We start from the raw sequence: 10,402 nt of genomic DNA, 5'->3' as shown, positions 1-10,402 counted from the left end.
ACTGTGGGTGAACCCAGGCCTGGCTAGGGTGGGACAGAATTGCAATTCTAAATAGGGCGACCAGGGAGGGCCGTGTCAGGGGACAGCGGAAGGAAGACCTGGAAGAGGAGAGGGAGCAGCCAGTAGCAAATGGACAGAGATGTGGCGAAGCTGGGAGTGCGTGGGCACGGTAAGGAGGCCGGCGTGAAAGAGTCAAGGGCTTGGCGGGAGAGTAAAAGGACAGACAAAACGGTACCGGGGACAGAGCTCATGAAGCTGTTGTAGTAATGACTGACTTTTCTCTCGGTGAAAGCTCACTGGAGGATTTTGAGCAGAGGCGTGATTTGACCCGACTTCCAGGGTCACGCAGACTAGTGTGCTGACCATGGCTGAAGGAGGGCAAGGCTGGAAGCAGGAAGGCACATACACACTATACACACACAGACACACACACACAGACACACACACTAATATATACATTTTTAAATAAAAACCATGTGAACCTGTATGTTTGGGAGGTTTTGTTTGTTTTGCAAGGTCCCCTCTGCTCTTTCTCTGGGGCACATATGGGCTCTTTGTCCTAATAGGGTAATAATATACAAACAAGTGAGAAACCACTTAAGAATAGAATTGATTATCTTTCAGAATGTCTTTCTGGTTTTAATCAGACTGACAGCCAGTAATGCTCAGATCTAGGTGGTGAAAACGAACTTACATGGGATGCCTGGGTGGCTCAATCATTAAGCATCTGCCTTCAGCTCTGGTCATGATCCTGGGGTCCTGGGATCCAGCCCCGCGATGAGCTCCCTGCTCAGTAGGGAGCCTGCTTCTGCCTCTGCCCCTCCCCCTGCTTGTGCTCTCTCCTTCCCTCTCTCTCTCTGCCAAATAAAATTTTTTTAAAAATGAACATACATTTTTGTATGTATTACCTTAAAAACCACTGAAGCAGAATATTTGGACATGACTGTTTAAATATCAGTATGAAACTACATGCTTACTACAATTAAGCGTGGTGAATTTCTCTCCCATTCACCCTCCTGTTCTCTCTGGACCCCAACAAGCTAGACTAGTAAGACAAGGTTCAGGGTACTGTTAAGTATAAGAGACTCTTGGAAAAAACAGAACTCTGTAAGTTGGGCTAAGTGGTGCAATTCTGGAAGGCTTTCGCAAAGGAGAGAGAAAAGGTCAAGATGCTAACTGGTCTAACATGAAGACATTTGAGTGCTGGACTCAGTGTCTGGACTCTGCTGGGCAGAGCTCAGGAGGTTAAACAGAACATGTGCCAGAGCATATTGTCGCTCATCTCTGAGTTTTAACCAGGTTGCCTGTTTTGCACATTAATAATCATTAAAACTATTGAACAGTTACTATTTTTAAGTACATTTACATATGCATATAGAAATATACAGTCTAGGGATACTTTGCATTGTACATAAACATGTCATATATTTTTAACCAGTAACTTAAATTTTTTATAAGGAAGCATTCATTTTAAGAATATATGTTTAATATATGTAAATAGCATCCAGAAATGAATGGCCATGACACCCAACTCAAGAAATAAGACAAAACCAATACTTTTGATGTTCCCAGAGTACCTCTTCATGATCAAACTGCCTTCCTTCCTCCAAAAGGTAATTATTATCCTGCTATCCTGAAATTGGCATTATATGCTCCCGTGCTGATCTTTAGTTTTATCACATAAATATCTAGAAATAAATAGTGTGCTTTCAAGTTTTTGCTTTATACCCAGGTAATTGTGCTATGGTTATTTTTTTTGGTGGTGGGCTTTTTCCATCAACATTATATATATAAAATAAATCCATGTTGAATTTTGTAGTGATCATTCAACTGTCTTCACCACTATATAGTATTCCCTTGTGAGACTACATATTGAAAAGCATTTTTCTTTTCTCTATTCACTGGGCATTTTGATGGTTTTCCTTCTTTTACAAACAGTGCTGCTGTGAATATTCTGGTGTCCTGGTACACATGTCCAAAGTTTCTTGGACTCGTAGCAAGGGTGGATATATATCAAGGAGATATACCAAAGATGGAGTCAGCACATTATATGTTTACATATTCTCGCAGATTGGCACAAATGTCAAGCTCGGACAATGTCAAGGCTTTGCAAGGATGTGAAGCAACTGGAACAGTTTTATAGTACTAGGGGGAGTATGAGATAGTATAACTATCAAAAATGGCAGGGGCTCAGTGAAAATAAACACCCTAATATATAAATATTATGCAAATATCATTTTGCTTCCATAAGCTGAAAGGATACATTGTGGCTTTGTTTTGTTTTAAGCAGGTTCCACACCCAGCAAGGAGCCCAGCAGGGGACTTGAACTCATGGCCCAGAGATCAAGACCTGAGCTGAGATCAAGAGTCAAATGCTTAACCAACTGAGGCTCCCAGACACCTGAAGGATACACTGTTAATAAGAAATTCCAGAACACATCAAGCTGGGGGCCATCAGTGAGCATCCTGTTAGAGTTGTCCTACTACCTTCCAAGAGGCACACTCAGGATGCCGGCAGTGACCTTCAGCTTGTCATTAGAACTTTGCAGTTCAAAAAAGGTTCTTTCACAAGCCTAGTCCTCTGGATGGAATACCTGGGTTACTTCACCCCCCACACCATCCTGCCACACACCACAGGTGTGACTCAGTGACACGGACCAGATGTGGACACAAAAAATCAATTCCAGGCCTAGGAAGGATGGTGCAAAACACACCATCAGATTTTCTGTAAATACCAAATTCCTTTCAAAAGTGGTTACACATTTTAATCCTGCCACAGACTTAGTATACAGAGCCTATGTTGTAAATATCTTTCCTAAGATTGTAGCTTGTCTCCTTACTTTCTTTATGGTATCTTTTGATAAATGCAAGTTTTTAATTAAAGGCAGTTAGATTTATCAAGGTAGTTAATTTTGTCTGTCACTTCCTCTATGATTTGTACTTTGGGCATCTTGTTTAAGATATCCTTTCTTACTTTGAGGAAAAAAGACCCAAACCCAAAACCTTTCCTAGATTTCTTCTAATGTTTTGCCTATCACATTAAAAAAAAAGACTTTATTTATTTGAGAGAGAGAGCAGAGCAAGAGAGAGCATGAACTGGAGTGGGGGGAGGGTTAGAGGGAGAGGGAGAAGCAGGCTTCCTGCTGAGCAGGGAGCTGGATGCAGGCCTCTATCCTAGGACCCTTGGTTCATGACCTGAGCTGAAGGTAGACACTTAACAGACTGAGTTACCCGGGTGCTTCTTGCCTATCACATTTTTAACACCTTTATTGAGATATATAAGATTCACCCATTTAAAATTTACAAGTCAGCCATTTTTATTATATTGCCAGAGTTGTACAACAGTCACTACAATCTAATTTTAGACCACATGTCTCACCCCGAAAAGAATTCTTGTAGTCATTCACAGTCACTGCCCATTCCTCCTTATGCCCCACTTCCAGCAGAGCCCTATGCAACCGTTAATCTACTTTTTAAATAGCTTTGCCTTTCTGGATGCTTGTTAAATAAAATGATATAATATGTGGTCTTTCGTAACTGGCTTCTTCCACTTAGCATACTGTTCTTGAGGTTTATCCATGTTGTAGCATGTTTTACTACTGCAGGCCTTTTTATGACTGAATATCATTCTATTGTATGGATATACCATATTTTATTTATCCATTCATCAGGAATGGACATTTGGGGTGTTTCCATTTGTGGCCTATTATCAATAATGCTGTAATTGATAAATTGATAAATGCTGCTAGAAACATTCATGTACAAGTTTTTGTGAGGACTTATCTATTTTTACTATTTTTTGGATATTAGATGAATATCCTTCGAACTGAGCTGAAGACAGAGGTTTTAACCCACTGAGCCAACTAGGCGCCCCTCGTTATTGACTTTTAAGAGTTCTTTGTATATTCCAGGGGTGCCTGCGAGGCTCAGTTAGCTAAGTGTCTGCCTTCAGCTCAGGGGATGATCCCAGGGTCCTGGGATTGAGCCCCACATTGGGCTCCTGGCTCAGCAGGGAGCCTGCTTCTCCCTCTCCCTCTGCTGCTCCCCCTGCTTGTGTTCTCTCTCTCTCAAATAAATAAATACAATCTTTAAAAAAAGGAATTATTTGTATATTCTGGATACACAGTCTCAGTATCTCATAATGTCTCTTTTATGTTATCCATTTTGGGGCATATATGCTACACTCTAGGTAATTTTTCAAATCTATCTTCTAGTTCAGTAATTCTCTCCTCACCCACATCTAATACATTATTTAGGAGACCTAAAAATATGGCCAGGTAGATTTTAATTCAAAAAACTCTTCTTCATACTAGAATTTTATGTGTAATACAAAACTTAAATTATAGAAATGTCCTGCTTCTGGTACAAAAACAATGAATACTGTTATGCTGAAAAGAAGTAAAAAATTAAAAAAAAAAATGCAAATAGAAGACACACACAAAAAAGAAATGTCCTGCTTCTTTGATATCAATTTTTCAATCAAACAATCAAAACAATCAAACCCATATTTAAAATCTGTACGTACACCATATGCAAGTTATACCTCAATTTGGAAAAAACGATTAAAAATTGGGACTCAAAATAGGTGCAAAAACTTAATTAAGGGGTGAATAGGGTGGGGTGGAGAAGGAAAAGGCAGAGACTGTAGTAAGTTTGAGTCAAGAGAAATGGTTTTTTTTTTTTTTTAAGATTTTATTTATTTATTTGACAGAGATCACAAGTAGACAGAGAGGCAGGCAGAGAGAGAGGAGGAGGAAGCAGGCTCCCTGCTGAGCAGAGATTCCCAATTCGGGGCTTGATCTCAGGACCCTGAGATCATGGCCTGAGTCGAAGGCAGAATCTTTAACCCCTTGAGCCACCCAGGGGTCCCAAGAAATGGTCTTTCAATAAATGTGCATAAAAGGATCAACACTTGGATGAAGAAATGGATAGATCATTTAGCAAGGCTGGTTTTCATGTACAGCTTAGCAAAACCAGCTTCACTCTTCTGTAATCAGTTCTCACAGAGTTCAGCACTTCGCCTGTTCCTTAGTTGCCACGGGTAACTAATATCATTGTCTGCTGGGCAGAGTTTTCTCCATTCCCACAACACACAGAGAGAGCTTCTAGTCTGCAAGGTCCATGAAACACCCCTGTTGTAACCAAGGAAACTCAGACAGCTCCCTTCTTGACTTACCCAGTCTCCACACTTGAGAACATGGTTTTCTCTGTGCTAAAGTGATATTTTAGTGTGACACTCAGGAGAATAACTTTTCAGTCCTGTGATTTTTATGCCTTTCTGGCCAGCAGAGGTCAATATATAGGTCACTAGTGGTCCTACCTTTGGAGACACTGTTCTAAAAATGTGCTCTCAGAACGCTGCTAATCCCTGGCTGGTTCAGAGGGGAAAAGCAAAGAAACTTGGGTTCAATGTACATTTCACAAATTTGGAATAAAAGATTGTGATTTTTCACAGAGATGCTGCTATAGCCTTAATAACCAGTTCATTCTTAACACTCAAACTATGCTTTATCAGACAAATGAGTTCATATCTAACGTTACTATTCATTTTATTACTTAATTGATAGAAATGGAACAGAGGTTCAAAGTGGCTTTCTGAAGTGAAAAATAATGATTAAAAATGTACCGTAAGTATAAGAACTCATAAAAATGTTACAGTGCCTTTATTTATATAATATATAAATAATATATTTTGCATATGTAATTTCTATTACATAAGAATGGTGATCAGAAACTCAGTGCAAAATATAGAATGTGAATTTATATGCTCTGCTTCAAGGGGACCTGCAAATGAGATCATTTCCTACATGCAGCCTAAGAAGAAAACGCAAAAAGTATACAGTGATGAAAAAATTAAATTGAATTTTATTTGACTAATAATTCACTGATTTATCCCCATTCTTTGACACGCTATTTAGAAATTTTGTCCAACAGTGAGATGAAACCAGCAGAACTTTCCCATAATTTTCAAATAAAGAAGAGTGATCTCTAAAGTAGACTAATGAAGTTTTTCCAACACAAGCCCGAAACAATGCCTCTCGGGAGAGAAATAATCTATTGTGTCGCTCAAAGCAGGGACCAATATTACTAAGACATTATTGATCATTTTACTCCTCATTGCAAAAATAAACCCAGGCCATGCTTTAGCTAAGAGGTTTATCAAGCTTCTGGAGATACAAAAATCCGGTGCTTGAGAGAAAACAGACTGAGCTATTAGACATAATTCCTTTATCAAAGAGAACCACTGGATGCCACCTAATAACAGTGACATACCATATAGAAGTGCTATCACACATTCATCGTGTGTGTGTGTGTGCACGTGCTTTTCAGTTGGATGTAGCTACTGAGTCCCTGAGCATGAATCCACCCTGGGCATCTGTGCTGCCCATCTATGAAGAAGTATTTGATGTGTTTGTAGCACTTCTTACTGAAATTGTGTGTTGCTCTAAGGAAGAGAAGCTCATTCATTGAAAACTCCTTTGGGAAAAGTGATATGATTTGGGAAAAGTGCACTGGGTCCGTGTCGACAGCTGGGGACAATCAGGTAGGGAGTTTTCATGTGAGTGAAACAATTTGTTCCTGAATATCTGTCTCCATGTTACTACATTCTTTAACTTTTATTTTTTAAAGATTTTTATTTATTTATCTGAGAGAGACAGAGAAAGTACGAATTGGGAAAGGGCAGAAGGCGAAGCCAACTCCCTACTGAGTGGGGCTCAACAGGGGGCTTGACCTGAGCTCCACACAGAGCTCCTCTGCAGGACCCTGGGATCATGACCCAAGCCCACGGCAGATGCTTAACCAACTGAGCCACCCAGGAGCCCCTCACATTACGATATTCTTCATTGGCTTTCAGTGCGGTGACTCCTGATCTCAATTTGGGGTTGAAGGAAATAATGGACATTATAAATATGACAAATTACATCCATTAGCTATAAAACTGTTTGGCATGCTGTGTGAGAGAAAAATAAAATGGGCAATGACTAAAAACTCCCACTTTTCCACACTGTCCTAGGGAAAAATCCTCACATGAGACCATACGTAGAGACTTAATTTTATTCATAAGTGTGCACATGAGACCATACATAGTAATATTTCTTTATTATGTAACACCATTAATGTCATGAAGAACTAGTGAACTTGTATGATTTATTGTCTGATCAAGGACATTCTTGAGGGGCGCCTGTGTGGCTGTCAGTTAAGCATCTGCCTTTGGCTCAGGTCATGATCTCGGGGTCCTGGGATCGAGCCCTGCCTTGGGTTCCCCACTCAGGGGCAAGCCTGCTTCACCGTCTCCCTCTGCCTGCCACTCCCCCTGCTTGTGCCCTTTCTCTTTCAAATAAATAAAATTAATTTTAAAGAAAAGGACACTTTTGAGAATAAAAGGAGGCAGCTTTGATAATTTTATTGGGATAACAGACGTAAACTGGGATTGTTGCAGACATGTATGGTTACCCTCATGAAGACTATTTCTATTATTTCAAGTGATTTCTTCCAATATTATATATATACAGTATTATTGACATATTGAATAGCTAGCATTTAACTATCACTTCAGGACAGAAATAGAGTGATTTTTTTTTTAAAGATTTTATTTATTTATTTTACAGAGAGAAATCACAAGTAGACGGAGAGGCAGGCAGAGAGAGAGGGGGAAGCAGGCTCCTTGCTGAGCAGAGAGCCCGATGCGGGACTCGATCCCAGGACCCTGAGATCATGACCTGAGCCGAAGGCAGTGGCTTAATCCACTGAGCCACCCAGGCGCCCCTAGAGTGATTTTTAATTCAAGTCTAAGCTATCAATATTTCTTTAAAAGACTGAATTATGACATAAATGATTTGATTGCTGAGTGTTTTAATATTTTCCAATCCTAGATGATTTTCTTCACTCACTGGAGAAATAAACTGATCCTGCATAATGAACATATTTTTAAAATTTAAGAACATGTTAAAAAGAAGAAAAATAAATACTTTTTTTTAAAAGATTCAATTTATTTATTCAGTAGAGAGAGACATAGCGAGAGAGGGAATACAAACAGAGAGTGGGAAGAGGGAGAAGTAGGCTTCCTGCCAAGCAGGGAACCCTACATGGGGCTCCATCCCAGGACTCTGGGATCATGACCTGAGCAGAAGGCAGACACTTGACAACTGATCCACCCAGGTGCCCCGGAGAAGAAATACTTTCTGAAGCTGAACTTATTCAGATTGGATTTAATAATTTATCCATCGCTGTCTCTCGAGGTGGAACATCCAACTTTGGATTTCTAGTTGATCGCTGATGGATTGGAGAAAGCACTTAGTGAGAAGTCTCACCATAATTCTCCCACAAACACTTGAAAGATACTCCAAACACTTGCTGAGTATCTTCCAAACCTTTCATCCTGCAGTTAGAATGTTGTAATTCAATAGAACAAAGGGAAATAGGAACAAGATGTAATATCTGGTCAATGGCTCAAAGTATCTACAGATCTCTTAGTGAAAGATAGTAAATAATGTATCATCCTTCTTATTGCTATGGAACTATTATTAGTAATAATAATAGTAACTTAAGGGGCACCTGAGTGGCTTAGTGGGTTAAGCCTCTGCCTCCAGCTCAGGTCATGATCTCAGGGTCCTGGGATCGAGCCCCACATCAGGCTCTCTGCTCAGCAGGGAGCCTGCTTCCCTCTCTCTCTCTGCCTGCCTCTCTGCCTGCTTGTGATCTCTGTTGGTCAAATAAATAAATAAAATCTTAAAAAAACATTAGTATCTTACTTTAAGGTTTGGTTTCATTTCTTTGGTTATGGTACATTGTTTGAAAATGTTTACATTTCTGTGATTCATAGACGAAACCAATGGTCCACAAATGCTGAAAGTTTTAAAAACTTCTAAAATAATGCCAAAGTGAAGACTTGCAGCTTTAATCACTGTGCCTAAGACTGAACCAAAATTGTAAAAGGTTGAGAAAATGGATATCTTTAAGGCCTACACTGTTCCAGCTTACCTGCAAGAACCAACTCAGGTGTCACCCTTTACAAACATCTGAATCCTTTTGATTGGCCAGAGTTATAACCGTGAGCAAAGCAGCCCCCTTGTCCTCAAGGAACTTTGGAGAATCTGTGAAACTTGAGAGGTTTAAGTGCCACAGCAGGGAAAACTTAAGAGGTTTTAAAGATGTTTGAGAGTGTACCCGCCAAGACTCGGGGGCATCAAATCTGGCAGCTGAGACCAGAAGCCTGAAGGTGTGAGGAAGCATCCTGGCATAGGCAACAGGATTTGCCCAAATCTGGGAGCTGAAAAAGAGCACACCACACTCATAAACCATATATCGCTTGGTGTGGCAGAGCACCTAATGTGAAGGGAAGAGGTAGACACCCTAATCAACATGGCTTTTATGGGCTGTGTTACAGAGCTTCTTCCTGGGTGCCATGGGTGACCAGTGATGGATATTAGCAAAAGAGTGACATGAATAGATTAATGCCTTAGAACTATTCTGTAGTGTGGAAAATAAAGCAAAGGGAGCAAGAAGAGGCAGGGAAACTTGTCAGGAGGCTATACCAGCAATGGGATGATTTTACAACAATGACAGCAATAACTATGGAAATGAAAGAGAAATGAAAGGAAGGGAGTGAATTTTGACATTTGATTTGGGTCTTGTAGGATATGTAGGAGTTTACCAGGCAGCCAAGTAGAGAATGGTGTTCAAGACACAGCAAAGACAAAGGAACTGAAAAGAAAAAAGATGTTCTTGAGTACTCAAACATAAAAGAAATGAAATCTGAGGAGAAAGAGGGCTTGGAAATAGGTTGGAATGCCACTTGGTTCTTTGAACTTTGACATGCTTAGGTCTATGTTTTAGAAAAATGGAAAGAGACTGAAGAATTGGAGCACCTCTGGGTCTCCATAAGAATTCCTTTAATTCCAGTGAGTGAGGGAGAGGCAAGACTAGAAATAGAGAGGGGACCCAGGGGTCAGGCTCACAATGTTAAAAAATGCTGGAGATGAAAAGAAATCAGAGATAAAGGAACAAACCAGACCACACCGTCCTAGGTGTCAGAGGTGCGGTCTTATTATAACAGCTGCCTGTGACCAACCAAAAATTACCAGACCCTAAAAAGGAAGTAAACCACTGAAAGTGTTATCACTAGTCCTTACTCAATGGTGCATCAATAGAGATGTTACAAGGATTGAAGGGATTGAAGTTCCCTGGTTAGCTTTCTCTAAAAGATCACCTCTAAAGGCGCTCAGTGGCAATCCTGTTGGGACCCCTCTCACTCTTAAGGGCTTTTGCTGCATCCTCACTTAATAAAACTCTGTCACTTTACTCACTCTCCTTTGTCCCCACAAGATTCATTCTTTGACTCCGTGAGACAAGAACTTTGCACTCCATCTTCCCCAGGACATTTGACCAGAAGAACGGCAGG

This window comes from Mustela lutreola, chromosome 1 (genome assembly GCF_030435805.1).
Source record: "Mustela lutreola isolate mMusLut2 chromosome 1, mMusLut2.pri, whole genome shotgun sequence".
In the NCBI taxonomy this organism is placed as follows: domain Eukaryota; kingdom Metazoa; phylum Chordata; class Mammalia; order Carnivora; family Mustelidae; genus Mustela; species Mustela lutreola.
The sequence above is the reverse complement of the archived record's forward strand: the minus strand, read 5'-3'. Positions refer to the sequence as shown.